The sequence below is a fragment of the Polypterus senegalus genome, chromosome 14, assembly GCF_016835505.1.
Source record: "Polypterus senegalus isolate Bchr_013 chromosome 14, ASM1683550v1, whole genome shotgun sequence".
Lineage (NCBI taxonomy): Eukaryota > Metazoa > Chordata > Cladistia > Polypteriformes > Polypteridae > Polypterus > Polypterus senegalus.
This window is the reverse complement of record NC_053167.1, coordinates 17,987,769-18,008,196: the sequence shown is the minus strand read 5'-3', so window position 1 is coordinate 18,008,196 and position 20,428 is coordinate 17,987,769. Positions and strand designations below refer to the sequence as shown.

At 40.5% G+C, this 20,428-nt stretch overlaps 1 long non-coding RNA gene across 1 annotated transcript in view; it reads left to right on the top strand.

The window, feature by feature from the left end:
- The first annotated feature begins 14,251 nt into the window (after window positions 1-14,251).
- LOC120514441 overlaps window positions 14,252-20,428 on the top strand; it is a 59,726-nt gene continuing 53,549 nt past the window's right edge. Inside the window, exon 1 of the long non-coding RNA XR_005630460.1 lies at window positions 14,252-14,593. This is a non-coding gene — a long non-coding RNA (uncharacterized LOC120514441). The remainder of the gene's footprint in view (window positions 14,594-20,428) is intronic.

The window sequence follows — 20,428 nt, the reverse complement described above, 5'->3', positions numbered from 1 at the left end:
TGGAAACAGACTCGACTTACTGCCAGCAATGCGGACCAAGCTCTGACACCGGATGTACAGGGACCGAACAGCTCTTATCAGGGGGTCTGGTACCCCATACTCCCGGAGCACCCCCCACAGGGTTCCCCAAGGGACACGGTCGAATGCCTTTCCAAGTCCACAAAACACATGTAGACTGGTTGGGCAAACTCCCATGCACCCTCCAGGATACTGCTAAGGGTGTAGAGCTGGTCCACTGTTCCACGACCAGGACGAGAACCACACTGTTCCTCCTGAATCCGAGGTTCGACTATCCGACGGACCCTCCTCTCCAGAACCCCCGAATAGACTTTTCCAGTGAGGCTGAGGAGTGTGATCCCACTGTAGTTGCAACATACCCTCCGGTCTCCCTTTTTAAAGAGGGGGACCACCCCCCCGGTCTGCCAATCCAGAGGCACTGTCCCCGATGTCCATGCGATGTTGTAGAGACGTGTCAGCCAAGACAGTCCTACAACATCCAGAACCTTGAGGAACTCTGGGCGTATCTCATCCACCCCCGGGGCCCTGCCACCAAGGAGTTTTTTGACCACCTCGGTGACCTCAGTCCCAGAGATGGGAGAGCCCACCTCAGAGTCCCCAGGCTCTGCTTCCTCATTGGAAGGCATGTTAGTGGGATTGAGGAGGACTTCGAAGTACTCCCCCCACCGACCCACAATGTCCCGAGTCGAAGTCAGCAGCGCACCATCCCCACCATATACGGTGTTGACTCTGCACTGTTTCCCCTCCTGAGACGCCGGACGGTGGACCAGAATCTCCTTGAAGCCGTCCAAAAGTCGTTCTCCATGGCCTCTCCAAACTCCTCCCATGCCCGAGTTTTTGCCTCAGCAACCACCGAAGCCGCATTCCGCTTGGCCTGCCGGAACCTATCAGCTGCCTCCAGAGACCTACAGGACAAAAAGGTCCTATAGGACTCCTTCTTCAGCTTGACGGCATCTCTCACCACAGGTGTCCACCAACAGGTTCAGGGATTGTCGCCACGACAGGCACCGACCACTATGCAGCCACAGCTCCGGTCAGCTCCGGACCTCCTTTGCCCCTCCCATAGGTGGTGAGCCCATGGGGAGTAGGACCCACATTACCTCTTTGGGCTGTGCCCGACCGAGCCCCATGGATGCAGGCCCAGCCACCAGGCGCTCGCCATCGAGCCCCACCTAAAGGCCTGGCTCCAGAGGGGGGCCCCGTTGACCCGCGTCCGGGCAAGGGAAAACGCCGTCCAAAGTTTTCTTTCGTCATTGGAGGTTTGTTGAACCTTGAAGAAACTTGAACCAGCTCTCATTTTTAAAGTTAGCCAAAGTAAAGACCCCTATATTCTGAAATTACCATCAAAATGTTAATACATGCAATTGTAACATGCCTCAAATGAGCAGAAAAGTTGATAAATAATATACCATGCGATATACAGAAAGCAAAGAAAATCATATTGACAAAGTTTTATTGATAGTAATGCATTTAGATATGCAAATGAAATAACTGATTAAGTAGCTACACACTATTATAATATGTTACAATTTGTCATAAGCTACACAATAGTATGTATGCAAAGTGAGTGCGTGTCCTGTTACAGAGGCAGAAGATATAAAAACAGAAACGAACTCGATTTAAAATATGAAACATATGTGCAAAGGACAACACAAAGTTTGAACGATTTCTCAAGCCACATTCTCTCAGATGCCTTACTTTAATGCTCAATTATGTCAGGGACTTCTCTTAGCAACGACATAATGTGAAAACACGAAAATGAAAAAAAGATCTGAATTGAGCTACCAGAGCCATTTATTCTTCATCACATAATACAGTGTCAGATATTTGGTTTATTCAGGCTTTCCATTAAAAAGAAGCCCACAGTGATCCATTTAATTAAAACTTTTAGAAGTGCTTTGCCATGCATCATTTGTGCATGCATTCTTGACAGTCCTTTGTCAAAGTGCTTTTTCACATGAAATGTCTACAATAAATCCTCAAATTAATTCAATTGGCTGCTGACTGTATTACAAATATAAAAGGCAACAACATTCCATTTCAGTTCAAAGAAAGAAAAGAGTTTTTCACGTGGATATTCACCCCTAACTGTGACTTAACAAATGGTGGTTAACCATTTCTTTTATTGAAGTGTCAAATGAGGCTTCTGCTTAAAATGCAGAAATATAGATATTATAATTCAATTTACTATGAATTAATCAGAATTTCAGCTCAATTCTAAACACTAATGTTAAATGTGAAATTCTTTTCTACTCTGTTTTCCATTAATTAAATACTTGCACACTTTACACAAGACCACCACAAGCACACATTCATGTCAGCCCAATTAGCCATCTCCAATTTGCCGAAATTGAATGTCTTTAAGAAGCGGAGAAAAAACACGCTGACAAAACGAGAACGTGCAAATGCCATACTAGGCAATAACCAGGCTGGGGTTCAAACAGAGTAGAACAGAATTTTGGAAACTGATCTCATCTGCACTCACTTTTCATTGCATTCTCCCAGTATGTTTTTTTTTTTGTCCAGTAGCAGACCCACCTAGGGCTGAGATGGGGAGAGGTCTTCATTATTTTACCCCCTGCCATGTCATTCACACACATGTCCATCAATTTTTACTGTAGCTGTCCAGTAGCTGCAGCTGAACAGCATGGCATAAACATTAAGTGATCTGGGAAAAGAATGTACTTTTCTCAGTTTTATTGTGATTAAATCACTAAAACTCATGAAAGGAAAGGATGTCTACTAAAATTGGGTACAATAAATGTCTGACAGGACTATTTGAATGGGCTCAATTAATCAAGCAATTCTCAGTTAAAACTGATGTTTTTACATTTTATTTATTATTTTGAATATTGACCAAGTATATTTCTGTTCATTTTTCCCATTATTATCCTGTTCAGTTAAGCAAAACAATGCTTTTTTAGTACTGTTCTGTAATATTAGGAGGGTTTAATAAATGAAGAGATCATTATTATCAGTATGCTTCTGCATGCTAACATCTCATGGATCTGCTACATATTGTTATTCACTTCATGTGAGTTCCTTTTGAACCTGCTGAATTCTGTGTTTTACATGAACCATGTTAAATGAGGGAAAAACATTTTAATATAAATGTATCTTTACACTATTTTGATATTTATGTTAACCGAGAAGCTGACTTTGTTCTGTGTGAATTAGCAAAAGTGTTCAAATCTTCTCTTAGTTCTATTTATCTTAAGAAACTGTAATTGTTGTAGGGTGGATATATACTCGTATGCTTGTAGACAGTAAAAATGCTCAGAGCCACTTTGAGGTAGCATTTTCCATTTTCCAACATTTATGTTTTTATGTCTGAAGCCTACCTTGAAAATAGTTAACTAAAATAAAAATGAATATAATAACAACTAATTAAAATGCCAATCCACTTACAAAGCATAGATAGTCTAATATAAGACTGTGGTGAAGCAGAACTCTGTCCCACAGATATCAGGCACAAGTCAGGGGGCAACCTTGGATCTACCCGCAAGTTCATTGCATGCACACCTAGGAGCAATTCAAATAACCTAATATTTAGGTATAAAGAATGTGGTGAAAACTAGAGGATAACTAGAAGAATGACAGATTGAATAAACAGAGTCTGGTTTTATCATAAAAAAAAATCACAATCGTTAGATATACAGAATGGCAGTGTGAGTTTTCATTTTTGGTTCAATCAACTATGTGCTTCTTCTACTTCATTATTTATTTATGGATCATCAGTGTATCAGTCCATGTGCACTGGACTTCTGTATTGGCTTATGTGACAGAAAAGATGGATGTAGTGTTGTGTCTACCAAGTGCACAGTTTCTCCCTTGCTAGAATGCTCTTTATTTTTAGTCTTGAAAATCACAGCTGCCAAAAGTGCACACCATTCTCACACATGCGCAAACACATATACGCTCACTTTCCATACGCACATGTAATTATTATTACAAACATTGTTATTCAACACCTCCAAAAAGTCAAGTATTAAAGGATGTGACAAAATCCTGTAAATGATCTGGACATTGGCGGACCCACTGAGGTCGTTGCTGCTGAGAAACTCATGGTTGGGAGATCTGGGGTGCCACTTCAGATGCATTGCTCCGGCTGTCATGCCTAATAATAAAGCAACTTGTGCAGCTGAACTGGGTTCAGGAAGACTGCAAACACCATCACTTTGGACTACAAGGGTTTAATACTTTCAACTGATAAGTGGAACCTAACAAAATCAATTTCTGATGCTGCAAAGATACACTTCTCCCCATTTAAAGGGAGGCTGTGCTTTGTAAGCTGCTGTAACACTCATTGTAGCCTTTCATTATGGACAGAGAGTGTTGGTCCATGCACTACGATGTCATCCAGATACACACATACTCTTGGTATCCCAGCCAAGAGTGATGACATTATTTTCTGAAAACAACTGGGTGCCGAGCAAAGCCCAAATGGCATACGGGTACAACCGAACACCCAGAGGTGTGTGACAAATGCAATGAGATACCTACTATCAGGATGTAGTGGTATCTGCAGGTAGCCTTGTCGTAAGTCCAGTTTAGTGAAAATTGTGGAATCATGAAACTGAGATGTAATCTCCTCAGTTGTTGGTAGTGGGTATCTGTCTGGGATCAAAGCCTTGTTAACTGCCCGAAGGTCAATACAAAGACGCAATCTGCCTGACATTTTATGTGCAATTACTAGATTGGAGATCCAGGGCGAAGCACTGACTGGTTATATATTCCCTTCATCCAGAAGCTGTTTCAACTGTGTGGTAAAATCATCTCTCAGTGCTAGTGGGGTTCGGTGCTGTGGCTGAATGACAAGAGGCATGGAAGGATTAAGTCTGGGTTTGTGCACAAACTCTGACAGGCATTCTTGGCCTTTAAACAGACCAGGCCATTTCTGCACTCACTGAGAAGTGACTTTCTGCACCATCGTAATCAAGAACAGCAAATCCGAGTCTGAGGAAAAGGTCAATACTCAGAATATTGGCTCCTTGCTTTGAAACATGAAAGCAAAATTCAGAAAGAGATCTTGTTCCATAACGAACATGTAACAGCAAAGCTCCCAGAACATCAATTTTAGTGTGCCTATAACCAGCCAGAGCTATAGATGGCCTCTGCAAAGGTAAATGAGAATAAAACTGCTTGTATGTAGCATAATTAAGAAGAGACACTTTAGCGTCGGTATCCAAAAGCAAAGGAACGCACACATCCTGTATATATACTGCACAAGTCTTGAAGTTAGGAGAACAAGACTGCACTGCATGGATGGATGCTGGTGCTGAATGTGAAGTTGAAGGCTGCCCAGATGGAGGTACTAGGGACAAACAACAGCATCTTGCAAAATGGTTAAATTTGTTGCATTTTCTACATCTCTGCCCTCTTCCTGGACAACTTGAGTCTCTGTGCTGGTGATGGTTAGATCCACAATTCCCACAATATTGTCCTGAAATATTGGGGTTTCTCCATGCTTGCAGGACTGGGGCAGCTGTCTCTGCATAGTTATCAGTGAAAGTGGGCTGTAACATCTGCGCTGATAAAGCAGGAGCTGCTGTCAGTTGCGCTGCGCTCTGCACTGCTGATTCAACCTGGCACGCAATCTCTCTCACTTTCACTAGTGTGAGTTCATCAGATTCCATCAATAATCTCTCCCTCACAGGTGCCCTATGCGTTTTCTTTATCAGCTGATCTCTTATCATCTCGTTCTGAAGTGGACCAAAATTGCAGTGTCCTGCAAATTCCTGTAATACGGCTGTATATTGTTGGATTGTATCACCTGCCAACACAGAAAAGTGCTTCCTGAGGATTTGAACTACCTCATCGTATGAAAAATATGCTGCCCTTCTGTGCCCAGACAATGGAGCAAGATGGCATGCTTGCATGCAGATAAGTTTGAAAAGACTCAAAACAGCGAGTCCAAGGCACAGAAGGATCACCAGGTAAAGGTAAGTAAGGAGGTGGTGGTGGCAGCGAAAATTCAGCCATTCTCGTCGCCAGTTTCTGACTTTGTAGAATGTTCTTTATTTTTAGTCTTGAAAATTACAACAACCAAAAGTGTACACCACTCTCACACATGCGCAAACACATATGTGCTCAATTTCTATGTGCGCATGTAATTATTATTACAAACATTATGTTATCCAACATGTAGTGAATGAATTAACGCTTGTCACGAAAGAAGAACTTTTGTACTGTATTCAGCTTGGATGAAAGACCACCATCTACAGTAAAACCAAGCTTCTTGTGATGACAGCCAGCCAGTCTATTCAACTCCCCATCTCTGTACAGCATGGCTCACTGTTGCTAACACCTGCCAAGTCACCTTTGGGTGGTGATTGATGAGCAGCTATCTTTTTCTGACCAAATTTCTAATATTTCTCATTCATGCAGGTGCACGCTGTATAATATCCAGAAGATCAGACCTTATCTGACGGAATATGAAGCACAAGTTCTGGTCCAGGCTTTGGTCTTGTCACTTCTAGACTATTGCAGCTCACTTCTGGCAGAAGTACTCACATATGCTATTAAGCCACTGCAGATGGAGATGTCACTCCTCTCTTCAGGTTGCTACACTGGCTCCCTGTAGATAGATAGATAGATAGATAGATAGATAGATAGATAGATAGATAGATAGATAGATAGATAGATAGATAGATAGATAGATAGATAGATAGATAGATACTTTATTAATCCCAAGGGGAAATTCACTGTAGCAGCATACAATAAGTTCAAATCCCTCATGCTTGCCTACAAAGCAGTCAATGGGCCAGCACCTGAGTACATGGAGACACTGGTGTGGTGCTATGCTCCTTCTCGCCCACTCAGGTCTGCCAGTGAACAGAGTCTGGTGATGCCACCTGTGTGTGGTATAAAGTCTCAATCCAAACTCTTTTCCTGCATAGTTCTCAATTATTGGAACGGGTTATCCACCTCCACCCGAACTGCTCAATGTATTAAAGAATAATCTGAAAACACATTTGTTATGTGAATATCTATCTAATTGATAAAAAAAAATACTCTTTGATATTTCATATTGTTGGTTGATTTCTTGTTACATTATGTTTAACTGCTTTACCAATTGTTAATCTTTGTTTGTAAATTATTAGTGATTCCATCTTTTCACTTGCGGCAATGAATTTTTGTTACCTGTCGTACTATGCTTGCTAAAAAAACAGGTCCTAGCCTAATGTTACTTGATGATGTTTACCTGGATAAAATTGTCTGTCTAGCAAATACAATAAATGTCAATGTATTGTCACTCTGTGATAAAGTACCAACTCAAAGCATTCTTACCTGAGTTTCCACAGCTTTCTACCAATGAAACACGGGAAAGAAAATAGATTCAAGCCATCAAAATGGAAGAAGAAACAATGATCTGTAGCATCTAACTCCCATGACTACCTCACCACTGACTACATTTAACACTGAATTACACATACGTATATGAACATTGTGGTGGACGGCCAGGACCCATGCCCGGCCAGGACGCCTGGAAGGACGAAATGAAACAGGAGTGTCGTGCAAAGGGATTCCAGTATTGTTCGGTTCCGGTAATCGAGTATCCTTATCTCCTACAGTGGACGCGATAGTATGGTGGGGGCGAGGAGAACACGGGCGCAAAGCAGACACTAATGTATGCTACAGGTAGGTAAAGAAACATGTAACAAGTATAAATAACATTAAGAAACTTTCTTACTTTCGCCTCCGTAACATATCCCGTGTTCGCTCCTTCCTCTCCTTTTCTAACGCTGAGAAACTTGTCCATGCTTTTATCACATCCCGCATAGATTATTGTAACTCCCTGCTGGCAGGTGTCTCTTCTAATTTTATATCACAGCTCCAGCTTATTCAATACTCAGCTGCAAGAGTCCTTACATGAACCAGCAGCAGCGAGCACAGCACACCCACCCTGCTCCGTCTTCACTGGCTCCCTGTGTCTTACAGAATCGAATATAAAATCCTACTAATAACCTACAAAGCCTTAAACGACCTTGCACCAAACTACATCAGTGACCTTCTCCATCACTATGTGCCTGTCCACCCACTAAGGTCCTCTGATTCTGGCAATCTTGTTGTGCCCCACACTAATCTGCACTCCATGGGTGACAGGGCCTTCAGCTGTATAGCGCCCAGACTCTGAAATGACCCACCGAAATTAATTGGATCAGCCTATTCCATGAATTCTTTTAAAAACAACTCAAAACTCATCTGTTCAGGAAGGCTTTTAGCTCTACTTGACTTCATTCCCCTTCTCTCAGTTTACCTCTCTGTCAAGATGCTCATGTAACCTGTATGTGTGTGCTAGACCATCAATTATGTTGTCTGTTAGGCTTCCTCTGAATTCACTGTCGTAATCTTCTTGATTTAATTATTTGGTTTGTACAATGCTATATACTGTATACCCTGCCATTCTTTCTTATATTCTGTAAGTGCCTTGAGCATGGGGAAGGTGCTATATAAATAAAATGTATTATTATTATTATTATTATTATTAAGACCAAGTACCTTTATTTTATTTTTCCTCTCTTCCCCTCAAATTCTCCACGTCTGGCCCCATCCATCTCTTTTTCAGCTTTAACTCAGACACAACACCTTTTTAGCAATTTCCTTAAAACCATAGGGTCTTTGTCTGGTTTTGACATTTTCATTTTGGAGTCACTTCTGATGTCACTTTTGTGAGAAGGGTTTGCTGATCATCATGCTGTCAGGCAGTGGAAGCAGTACCTTACGTTTCAAAGAAGCAGGCTGCAGGAGGTGAATTGTCCACTGTTTCCTAATCTTTTTGTGGTACGGTTTGATCTCTTTGTGTTTCTGAAGGTATTTTCACTGTTGCTTGTGTCTACAACTTGTCTTTTGACTTGAAATAAAGTTGGAAAGTCAGGTCTCAACTGATCAACACAATCATCTGCTTAAACACAAACAACCCCTACTATCTCAAACTGATCTATGAATATGTTAAACACTCTGCCTTGTCTTAAATGGTTCCTTCTTAAATTTTCAGCCAATACTTTTTTGAAAGTCAATGAAGAGGATCTTGTGATTAATGCTAAACCCATTGCTCTATTTTCTGTACTTTCAAAAAAAAAGACACTCTTGTCCACTTGTCGATTTAATTTTGAAAAGACCTAACATTTTATTGGAAGGAATCTGTAAGTTCATAAAATGCAAATCTGACCTACTAATTCACTCACTCAGTCATCAACAAAAACACTATGTCCCATTTAAGTAAAAATCTGAAATTTGGCAGGGTGGTATACATAGGTCAGTAAGTACCCATTAATAAAGGACATTTCCATGTATTTAGATTCAGGGGTAAATCCCCCCAAAACACAAAAACTAAATACCCCCAAATCTGAAAAATACTGATTTGATACGGATTTGATTGAAAATTGGTGAGTTATAGAAAAAAGAAAATTAGCCAAGACTTGTTATTTTAATTGTCAATATTTATTAATAATATTCTAAATTATCTCCTCTTGGCTGTACTGAGAGTGTGCTTCATGCAAATGAAGGACGTAGCAGAAGTAATCGACAGTCCACGTGAATAGCACCTCTATCCATTAGAGCGGATGGATGACTGAGCACGGGATAATGTCTTGGAAAGGAAAAAAAGGATGTGACCGTGTTTAGAAATGAAAAGAGAAAATTTGGCAAAACTCGAAGAAGATGCATAGCTCAAAGGTTATCAAGTATTGTTTTTTTGCTGTTTACTACCGGATGTTGACTAGATGAAGACTAGTTCTCAGGCAGTCATCTTGGTTATCTCTTCTGTTGACATTCTGGCATGAAATATCAAGTGCTGCAAAGAGCTCCTACACAAACGACGAGCAGCAGGAGAAAGAGGTAGATTGGTGCTGGACCTACCATGAAGTGTTGAGTGCACATAAATAACTTTTGTTTATCCGTTGACTTTTTTTGAGCTGCAGGTGCATTACCAATAGGTGAAATGTGTGATAACTGCTGTGTTGAATGCAAAGAGAACTGCTCAGTAACATCTGCAAGGTAGTCCAATAGCGCAGGTTAGACGGAGCAAAACTAATTACCTGTTTCAATTAGAAAGAATATACATTCCTGTAAAACTGTGTTTTGCAATGAACATCAACAAAAGCCAAGTTACTAGGAAAAGCAGAAAAAAGCAGGAATTTATCAATGGCAGGAATGTTTTACTCATGGACAATTGTGCATAGCATGTTCAAGAGTAAGAGTGACCTAATAATATTACTATGACTTGTTATTTGACTGATGTTTTTATCCAAGCTAACTTACAGCATTTGAGATACAACTGTTTATATTTCTTTAGGTTTTTCAAGTCAGGTGAAGTGAATTTTTCATTGTCACACAGTGTTAGGAGCAGGAGTTGAACCCACAACCTAAGGGTTTGAAGTTCTTTGCCCAAAGCCTTACCCAAAGCACAACAATGCATAACAATCATATTAGCCCATGGATAAAAAAAAAAATATATATTGCAAACAAAAAAGCATTTATTTATACATCTGATGCATTAATCAATGGCACTATAATGGAGGCCAATTGCCTTATGTAATTTCCTGGGTGAAGCCAGATAACACATCTAGCATATAAATAATACTGGACATAAATGATGAACAGGTCGTTGGCATATTGGAAACACCACAACGTAGTCATGAAGAAAGACACCTTTATTGACCTTTTACTGACTCATGAAGAGGTGGTTTACAGAAAACAAATGTCAGGATATTTGTAGAAAATGGTGATTGTGTGTTGACAGATCCCTAGAGGCTATATAATTGACTCAGAAGTTTGATCTCCATACTTTCCAATGCCACTAAGTAGAAACCATCCATCCATCTTCTTCCACTTATCCAAGGTCGGGTTGCGGGGGCAGCAGCTTGAGCAGAGATACCCAGACTTCCCTCTCCCTGGCCACTTCTGCTAGCTCTTCCGGGGGAATCCTGAGGCTTTCCCAGGCCAGCCGAGAGACATAGTCCCTGCAGCGTGTCCTGGGTCTTCCCCGGGGCCTCCTCCCATTTAGACATACCAGGGAGGTGTCCAGGAGAAATCCTGATCAGATGCCCGAGCCATCTCATCTGACTCCTCTTGATGCAGAGGAGCAGTGGCTCTACTCTGAGCCCCTCCCGGATGACTAAGCTTCTCACCCTATTTTTAAGGGAAAGCCCAGACACCCTGCGGAGGAAACTCATTTCGGCCGCTTGTATTTGCGATCTCGTTCTTTCGGTCACTACCCATCGATAGATCATATATCGACCAGTAGATTGAGAGCTTTGCCTTACGGCTCAGCTCCTTTTTCACCATGACAGACCAATGCAGAGCCTGTCAATCTCATGCTCCATTCTTCCCTCACTCGTGAACAAGATCCCGAGATACTTGAACTCCTCCACTTGGGGCAGGATCTCGCTCCCAACCCTGAGAGGGCACTTCACCCTTTTCCAGCTCAGGACCATGGTTTTGGATTTGGTGGAGCTGATTCCCATCCCAGCCGCTTCACACTTAGCTGCGAATCGATCTATAGAGAGCTAAAGATCACAGCCTGATGAAGCAAACAGGACAACTTCATCTGCAAAAGCAGTGACCCAATCCTGAGTTCACCAAACCAAAACCCCTCAACGCCCTGGCTGCGTCTAGAAATTCTGTTATGAACAGAATCAGTGACAAAGGGCAGTCCTGGCGGAGTCCAACTCTCACTGGAAATGGGTTTGACTTACTGCCGGCAATGCAGACCAAGCTCTGACACCGATCGTACAGGGGGTCCGGTACCCCATACTCTCGGCATACCCCACACAAGATTCCCCGAGGGACACAGTTGAATGCCTTTTCCAAGTCTACAAAACACATGTAGACTGGTTGGGCAAACTCCCATGCATCCTCCAGGACCCTGCTAAGGGTGTAGAGCTGGTACACTGTTCCGTGACCAGGACGAAAACCACACTGTTCCTCCTGAATACGAGGTTCGACTATCTGACGGACCCTCCTCTCCAGGACCCCCGAATAGACTTTTCCAAGGAGGCTGAAGAGTTTGATCCCTCTGTAGTTGGAACACACCCTCCGGTTCCCCTTCTTAAAGAGGGGGACCATCACCCCCCTGGTCTGCCAATCCAGAGGCACTGTCCCTGATGTCCATGTGATGTTGCAGAGGCTTGTCAACCAAGAAGGTCTTACAACATCCAGAGCCTTGAGGAACTCCGGGTGTATTTCATTCACCCCCGGGGCCCTGCCACCAAGGAGTTTTTTGACCACCTTGGTTACCTAAGTCCCAGAGATGGGGGAGCCCACCTCCAAGTCCCCAGGCTCTGCTTCCTCATTGGAAGGTATGTTAATGGGATTGAGGAGGTCTTCGAAGTACTCCCCCCACCGACCCACAACGTCCCGAGTCGAGTTCAGCAGTGCACCATCCCCACCATATAAGGTGTTGACAGTGCACTGCTTCCCCCTTCTGAGATATACCTATCAGCTTCCTCCAGCGTCCCACAGGACAAAAGGGTCCTGTAAGACTCCTTCTTCAGCTTGATGGCATCCCTCACCGTTGGTGTCCGCCAATGGGTTTGGGGATTGCCGCCAAGGCAGGCACCGACCACCTTACGGCCACAGCTCCGGTCAGCCACCTCAACAATAGAGGCACAGAATATGGCCCATTCGGACTCAATGCCCCCCACCTCCCTTGGGACGTGGTCGAAGTTCTGGCTGAGGTGGGAGCTGAAGCTACTTCTGACAGGGGACTCTGCCAGACGTTCCCAGCAGACCGTCACAACTCGTTTGGGCCTACCAGGCCTGACCGGCATCCTCCCTCACCATCAAAGCCAACTTACCACCAGGTGGTGATCAGTTGACAGCTCCGCCCCTCTCTTCACCCGAGTGTCCAAGACATGTGACCGCAGGTCCAACGACATGACCACAAAGTCGATCATTGAACTGAGGCCTAAGTGCACATATTAATATAGGGGGTCCTCGGGTTACAACGTCGCAACATACGACGTTTCGAGTTTACGACGTTAATTCCCATAAAAACTTAAAAAAAAAATTGAGACGTGAGTGCTTTGGATTACGCTGTTAGCATCGTACTTACAGACTTACGGGGGTGAACTAGTTTGGTTGCGGGTGTCGGAAGAATGCGGCATATGAGTGAAGGAGTTTGCGAACTACAGTAGTTTTGTTGCATGCTGTGAAAGTAAAAGTGAAGTAAAAGTACGCTGTGTATGAGTGAGGAAGTCAAACTTACAACGCTCACTCCCATAAAAACTTAAAAAAATTGAGACGAGTGTTTCGGCTTATACCATTAGCGTCGTACTTACAGACTACGTGGGCAAACTAGTTTGGTTATGCGCAGTGGAAGGATACACAGTAACAAAGCAACGGAGTTGGCGAACTCGTTTGGTTGCACGCGGAGGAAGTGTTCTATTTATGTTGCTTTGTTTGGCAACTTTTTGGCCCTTATCATGGCTCCTAAACGAAAGTCAGAGTCTTCAGATGGTAGTGTTTCGAAGAAGAGGAAAGCCATCATGATGGAAGTGAACTTAGACATTGTAAAGAAATCAGAAGGAATAAAGGTAAGGAATTTATTTTTACACTCATTTTTTGTCATTATTTCTGTTACTACAGTACAGTGTATCGTACAGTATATTTATGTCCTTTTCCTTTTTCTGTGGCTTAGTTGTGTTTTTATGTTCTAGATTATAATTTTGCAAATGTATTAGGATAGGTAAGTGACATAGGCTAGGGTGTGTTTCGACTTACACCAAAATTAGGGTTACATCACTGTTGTAGGAACAGAACTGTGTCGTAACCTGAGGACCCCCTGTAAGTAGAAGCCAGGTCCTTAAAGTTCTTAGGCCTAGGCATCATACCCGGCAGCACTGATCCAAATGAAGAATTGTATCTAGCAAATGTTCAGAAGTTGGTCACTGGATGCGCCTCTGAGACTGCAAAGTGTGGAAGAAAAATTAGACTTAGGGGTCACATAGTCATTTAGGATAAAATGTTTTGATATGATTTCTAAATTAAAATAAAAAATCCATCTTAGAAGTATAAAGGGTTAATAAATGTCAGAAACTTGCTCAAGCATATCAGGAAGAGGTAAAGGTCAAGTGAACAACAAAGACAAGAATGTACCAGGAGCTGTCTGATGTAATAAACCAATATTTGATTAAGAGATCTGCAGATATCCTGTAAACAATAAAACTGGACAGTTGTCACATACACCGAGATTTCAAGGGTAATATTTAAACTAACAGATATTGAAGAACCAGGACATAATGGAGAAAGATTTTTATTTAGTCTGGTTGTGCTCTATGATAAAGCACCTCATGTCTTTTAACCAATCAGAGTAAAAAATGCATACATTGATTGACACTCTATGTCAATTCAATGGTTTATAAAATGAACCTCAATCCTTTGTTTCTGTGATCGTTCTCATTACGTTGGAACAGACTACTATGATGCAAGCTTCCTCCTCAGCTTGATGCTGAAAGTGAAATAAATGAAAAGCTTTTCTCCTTCCTGATTAAAAGAGAAGGTTTTGTCATACTTGTCTTGTTAGAGGATACGTTTCTTTCTTTAATTAAGATGTTGATTTCTACCACAAGAGGTAAGTCACTGTAATATTTTAATTTTTCCTTTAACTTTTCAATTATGCCCTAAGTACATATTACAAGTCATCTTCCAGAACTCTGAACTGACAAAGATTACATACGGAGCAGCAGCATCAAGCGCAAAGAAAGGACCACAACTCTGTCCATGGGTCAAATGTAGAATGTGGGATAAAACTGTTTGACTGGAAAAACACACACGGCCGGATGAGAACAACCAAACTCTCCACACAGAAGTGACCAGACTGGCATGAGCTGAGTAATCATTGGAGTTGTGAGGTATCAGTGTTAATAACATTATCACTGTGCTGCCATTTATGCCATCTATTCAGTCTTCTATTTCTGAACAAATAGGGTCATGAGGCTAATATAATTACCAATATTTTACTAGTCGGGTAAAGCCATTCATATGAGAGGGACTAGGCACATTCCAGAAAAAAATACTTAAATGATTTTTTTTTTCATATTTTATTGCTTCCTTTGGCACTTTACTAATTTCAAATTAGCATAAAAGGTATTCTAAAAGTTTAAAAAAATTAACATAACAATATTATTCATAAAAGTACAGATAATATGAGACTAAATAAGATGATGATCATGCTTAGATTGTTTTCCAGATTTAGCAATTATTACTATTCTTGGAATATTTCATTTTATTCATTAATCTTAAGCTAACCAAATGTTTTAAGAGGGACCTTGTTTTTAATGGCACCTAACCTTTGGGCAGCAAATGCTTCTCACCATGACCTTTATTATCATTTTGTTTCTTTTCTCCAAAAAAACTTTTATAATTCCTATCATTTTCTTGCCTTCGTAATTGCCTTTTGTTTTTTATCTTTATTTTTATGTTCTTGTTTTTCTTGTTCTTCTTCTGTTCTTTATCATGATTTGTTATACTGATATTTTCTCTTTTTAACCTACAATTCTTATTTTTTTCCTTTATATATCCTTAATTTTTAAAAGTACTTTTACTTTATTCATCCTTGGTTTTACAATTCCTATTTAAATTAGATAAATTTTAAAATTCCACTTTTTTATTTCTCATTGTGACTTATACAAACCTCTTTTCCTCTCAACATAACTTTTTTTTCTACACTTTTCAGCTAGCCCAGGGGTTCTCAACGTCAATCCTGGGGACCCCCTGGGGCTACAGGTTTGTAATTAGACTCCTGGGCTAATTAAGTAAACTGTTATTGCCCAGATTCTGTGTTTTGGGAACAATATAGAAATAAGAAAACTAAGTTTGGTATATTTTAATATTAAAATGTACTAAGCAGTTATATGGGAATAATGTATTTTTTCTTTTAACAGTATTTTCATCTTGATTTTCATTCTACTTTTCTAGGTGTTCTAATTGTTTCATTAATCCATTATTTTCTAATTAGTGAGTCTGATGCTAAAGTAGTTTCAGCCTTTCACGATTTGGTGTTGTTTGCCTGGGTGTCTGCTCTGCTCATTTTTAATTGTCATTATTAAGATACAACGAAGAGGGCAAACTGCACAGAGAAAGGGCAAAGTGTAATAAAATCAACAAAAGAGAGTTAAGCATTTCAATCTATAGCAAAAATAGAAATATTTCTAAATGTCTTATAAATGTAAAACTCATGCCTTTGTGATTTCTTAATGTAGAATAAGAGAGAATAAAAATATACCAGCTAATTAATGAGATCAGTGGTATCAGTTGTCACTGATTATGAATCTGGTTGGAACAAAAACCTGAAGCCACAGTGGGCCCCCAGGACCGACTTTGAGAACCCGAGCTAGACTTTCAAAATTAAAACAGTTATTTTCTCACATTGACTTTAACAAGTGCCTTTTCCTTTTTAATAATTTCCACTTTTTACAACTAGTATTTTTGTTTTAACCCTTACTTTCAGAGTCCCTTTTTCTCTACTCACCAAAACTTTGATCATTTCCATACTTCCATTTTTTCATGGTTACTTTCTTAATTCCTATTTTTTTCACCCTGACCTCTATAACCCCTATTGTTTTCTTTTCTCCCATTAATTTTCTTCCACATTTTTGTATTTCACATATTCTCTTTTCTTCTTCACTCTTGCCTTCATTCTTTCTTTAATCCAGGGGTTCTCAAACTCGGTCCTGAGGGTCCACTGTGGCTGCAGGTTTTTGTTCCAACCAGATTCCTAATCAGGGACAACACCTGACAGCACTGATCTCATTTAATTAGCTGGTATTATTTATCTTTTATTCTACATTCAGAAAAGCACAGCAGCATTATTTTTACATTTATAAGAAACACTTCTGTTTTTGCTATGGATTTAAATGCTTAACTCTCTTTTTATTATATTTCACCCTTTCTCTGTGCAGTTTGCTCCCTTCATTGAATCTTAATAATGCCAATTAAAAACAAGCAGAGCAGAAACCCAAGCAAACAACACTCAATTGTGAAAGGCTGCAACTACTTTAGTGTCAGCCCCCCCAAAGTAATAAATAACAGATTGATTAAACAATTAGAACACTTAGAAAAGTAGAATGACAATCAAGATGAAAAAACTGTTAAAAAGAAAAAAATACATATAACTGCTTAGTACATTTTACTACTTCTTTAAATTTTTTTTTTTACCAAACTTAGTTTCCTAATTTGTATATTTTTCCCAAAACAGGGAATCTGGGAAACAGTTCACTTAATTAGCACAGGAGTCCAATTAAAAACAGAGGCTGGCTGGAACAAAAACCTTTAGCCACAGTGGACCCCAGGACCGAGTTTGAGAACCCCTGCTTTAATCTGACATTATAATTATTTTTTTCTTTCTTTTTTATTGACTCTTTTTTCTTTTTACCTTTCACTAACACAAATCAATAGAAGGAGGATATATTTTAATGCCTCATCTAAATCAGACATCCAAAGTGCAAGCAGGCGCATGTTAAAGGACAGAGGCTAAGCTGCTGATGGGATTTCAGAGCAGACATCTTATGCAAACATTTATAGAAGGCCATGGCCCCAAATGAAATGCAGACTTTCCAGCACAGTTTCTTCTTCTTCTTCTTTTTTGGTTTTTATCTTAAACACTTTTCACATGCAAATCATGAAGGCTCAGAAACAACAGCAGGCATCCTCCTGCTGAACAAACAAGAATAAATTTGTGGCAAAATAAATAAAAGAAATTTGTTTTTGAAAGGAAAGAATGTGAAACAAATTGTTTTGTATTTGTAGCCATTCCTATCATTTGCTGATTATGACATTTTGAGAACAGTGTCGGTGGTAGCTGGAACTAATAGGCCATGCTTTCACTGCATAAATTCTGAATTTAGGAAATGTTCATTTTAAAGGCCTCAATTATTTTATTCATTCGTCCTCTCTTTCTAATCCATTTAACCCACTTTTTAGTAAACAAATAGCATTTGGAGAAGTGCAAGAATGGGAATGGAACCTGGTGGCTTGGAGATGTGGGATAGCAACAAGTCACAGAAATGAAATATCTGAAGTTGACTGCCATCACTAGATGAATGCTCAATAACCAATACTAAATAAATACTTTTTAGCTTTTTAAACCATTGAATTGCTTTCTATTAATTTGCAAATGCAACTTGTATTATAAACTATTTTTGCATTACAACTTGGGGCAGCCTTGATGCCTCACAACTCCGGTTATGAGAATCTGAGCTCCTGTTTGATCAACGCCTGTGTGGAGTTTGCTTGTTGCAGTGCTGGCATCTTCAACTCACTGCTGCCAGAGTGTATGTATGTGCTTTGTGTCTGATTTAAGTTCCAGCACCCTGTGAAACTCTGCTGGATAAAGCGGGTTCAGATAGTGGAGGGATGAATTTAGCTCTTCCTTTTAGAATCCTTTAAAACATTGCTTGGGCATCCAGTAAGGTTTATATGTGATTTTTTTCATGTTCTCCCTCTTGGATTAACAACCATAATTTAAATTGATATTTTCAAGAATTAAATGTGTGTGTGAGACTCCCTTCTTGTCAATCTAACAAGAGAACAAACTGGCACAATTAAATGTGTTACAACCAACCAACCATGATTGGTCTCTGGCTTGAGTCCAGTGCTACTGGAATAGGCACTGGCTCTCTGCAACCCTGCATGTAAAGAGAGTTCATTAAATTAACAGATAAATGAATAAAAATAAAACTTTGAAACTGTGCACTCACTGGAAGTGCAGCATAGGACCAAATAAACAGAAGAGAAGTCAGAGTACAATTTTATATTGTTGTCCACCATCCATTGGTGTTTTCTTAATATTTTCCCTTTGTTATATTTGAATGCTACCAAACCAAGTATCACATTGAGTTTTTTTGATAATTCTAAGCAGTTCTTTTGAAATGTAAGAGTACAGTAGGGTTTTATCAGCAGTCTACATGAACTTCACAACTGTAGCTTGCTAGCAGCTTATGATTGCAAAACATTCTGAGGTGCCAGCAATTTTTTCTTCAATAAAAACAATGTTTTGCAGTACTGCTTACACTGCAGTACTTCTACTTTGTACTTCTTCTGTCAAGTAGAAAGGCAGTTTTCTACTGAAAACTGATCACCATCAAATGAACTAGTAAAAGGTAAACACTGCCCTGTATGTGCAAGGGTGCAAGGGTGATTAAGGCCCTGACCAGACTACTAAATTTTCAGTTAAAAAACACTGTGTGACCTCCAGGGGACACCACAGAGTCCCAAACCCCAGACACAATCACACCAAGACAGTCACAGGTACAAATAAACGTCTTTAATTCACAATACTTTTCTTTTTCAAAGTCCAAAACACAATATCCAATGAACACAATACCCCCTTCCATTCCTCCAGCTGAGTTTTGCCTTCTGCCTCCTGACTTTGACTCTACACATGAAGCATGATGACTTCCTTTTATGATTGGCCCAGGAGTAGTTCTAAAGCTAAAGCCTCACATAATGAAAGTATTACGTGCATTAAAACATCTTTTTTCTGTTGATCAGGGTCAAAAAAGCAATATTCATTCCATTGTGATTCAATGTTTTGTAATAAAATTTAAAACCTTCCGAATTTGAATGCTTTACTCAGGCACTGTTATTGTTAATGCTCAAATTCAACCCAGCCACAGGGGATGCAAAACCCAGTGTTTTTCTTCATGCAAGTCCCCAGCCCAGATAAATGGTTTGGGTTACGTGAGAAAGGGCAAGGGTAAAATTTTGCCAGATCAATATGCGGACCACAATACATATTTCCATACCGAATTAGACAAGGCCTAGGTCAACAATGGCCACTACCAGAACTGCTAACCAATGGGTTTTGTTGGAAATTGGGGTACTGTTGGCCAAAGTAGAAGAAGAGGAGTAAGGCATGTCCAGAGGCAGGAGGAGAGGAGGAAGGTTAGGAGAATGGAAGTGAAAGTTGGCAGTATGACTGGTAAAAGGAGAGAGTTAGCCAACATGATGGAGATAAAGAAGGTTGATATATTTTGCATACAAGAGACCAGGTGGAAGGTGAGTAAAGCCAGGTGTATTGGAGATGGGTTCAAATTGCTCTACCAAGGTATGGATGGGAGGAGAAATGGGAGGAGTTGTGGTATTGTATGAGGAAGTCGACAGAGTGGCAGAGAAGTATTTAAGAGTGGTACAGGATATGTACGAGGGAAGTGTTGACAGTGGTGAGGTCTGCGGTAGGAATGATGGATGCGTTTAAAGTGGAAGTGGGATTACATCAGGGAGAGTCAGAAGTCCCCATGGACTATAATGTTTGCAGATGACATTTTGATCTGTAATGAGAGTAGAGAGCAGGCTGAGGAGACCCTGGAGAGGTGGAGATATGCTCTAGAGAGGAGAGGAATGAATGTTAGTAGGAACAAGACAGAATACATGTGTGTAAATGAAAGGGAGGTCACTGGAATGGTGA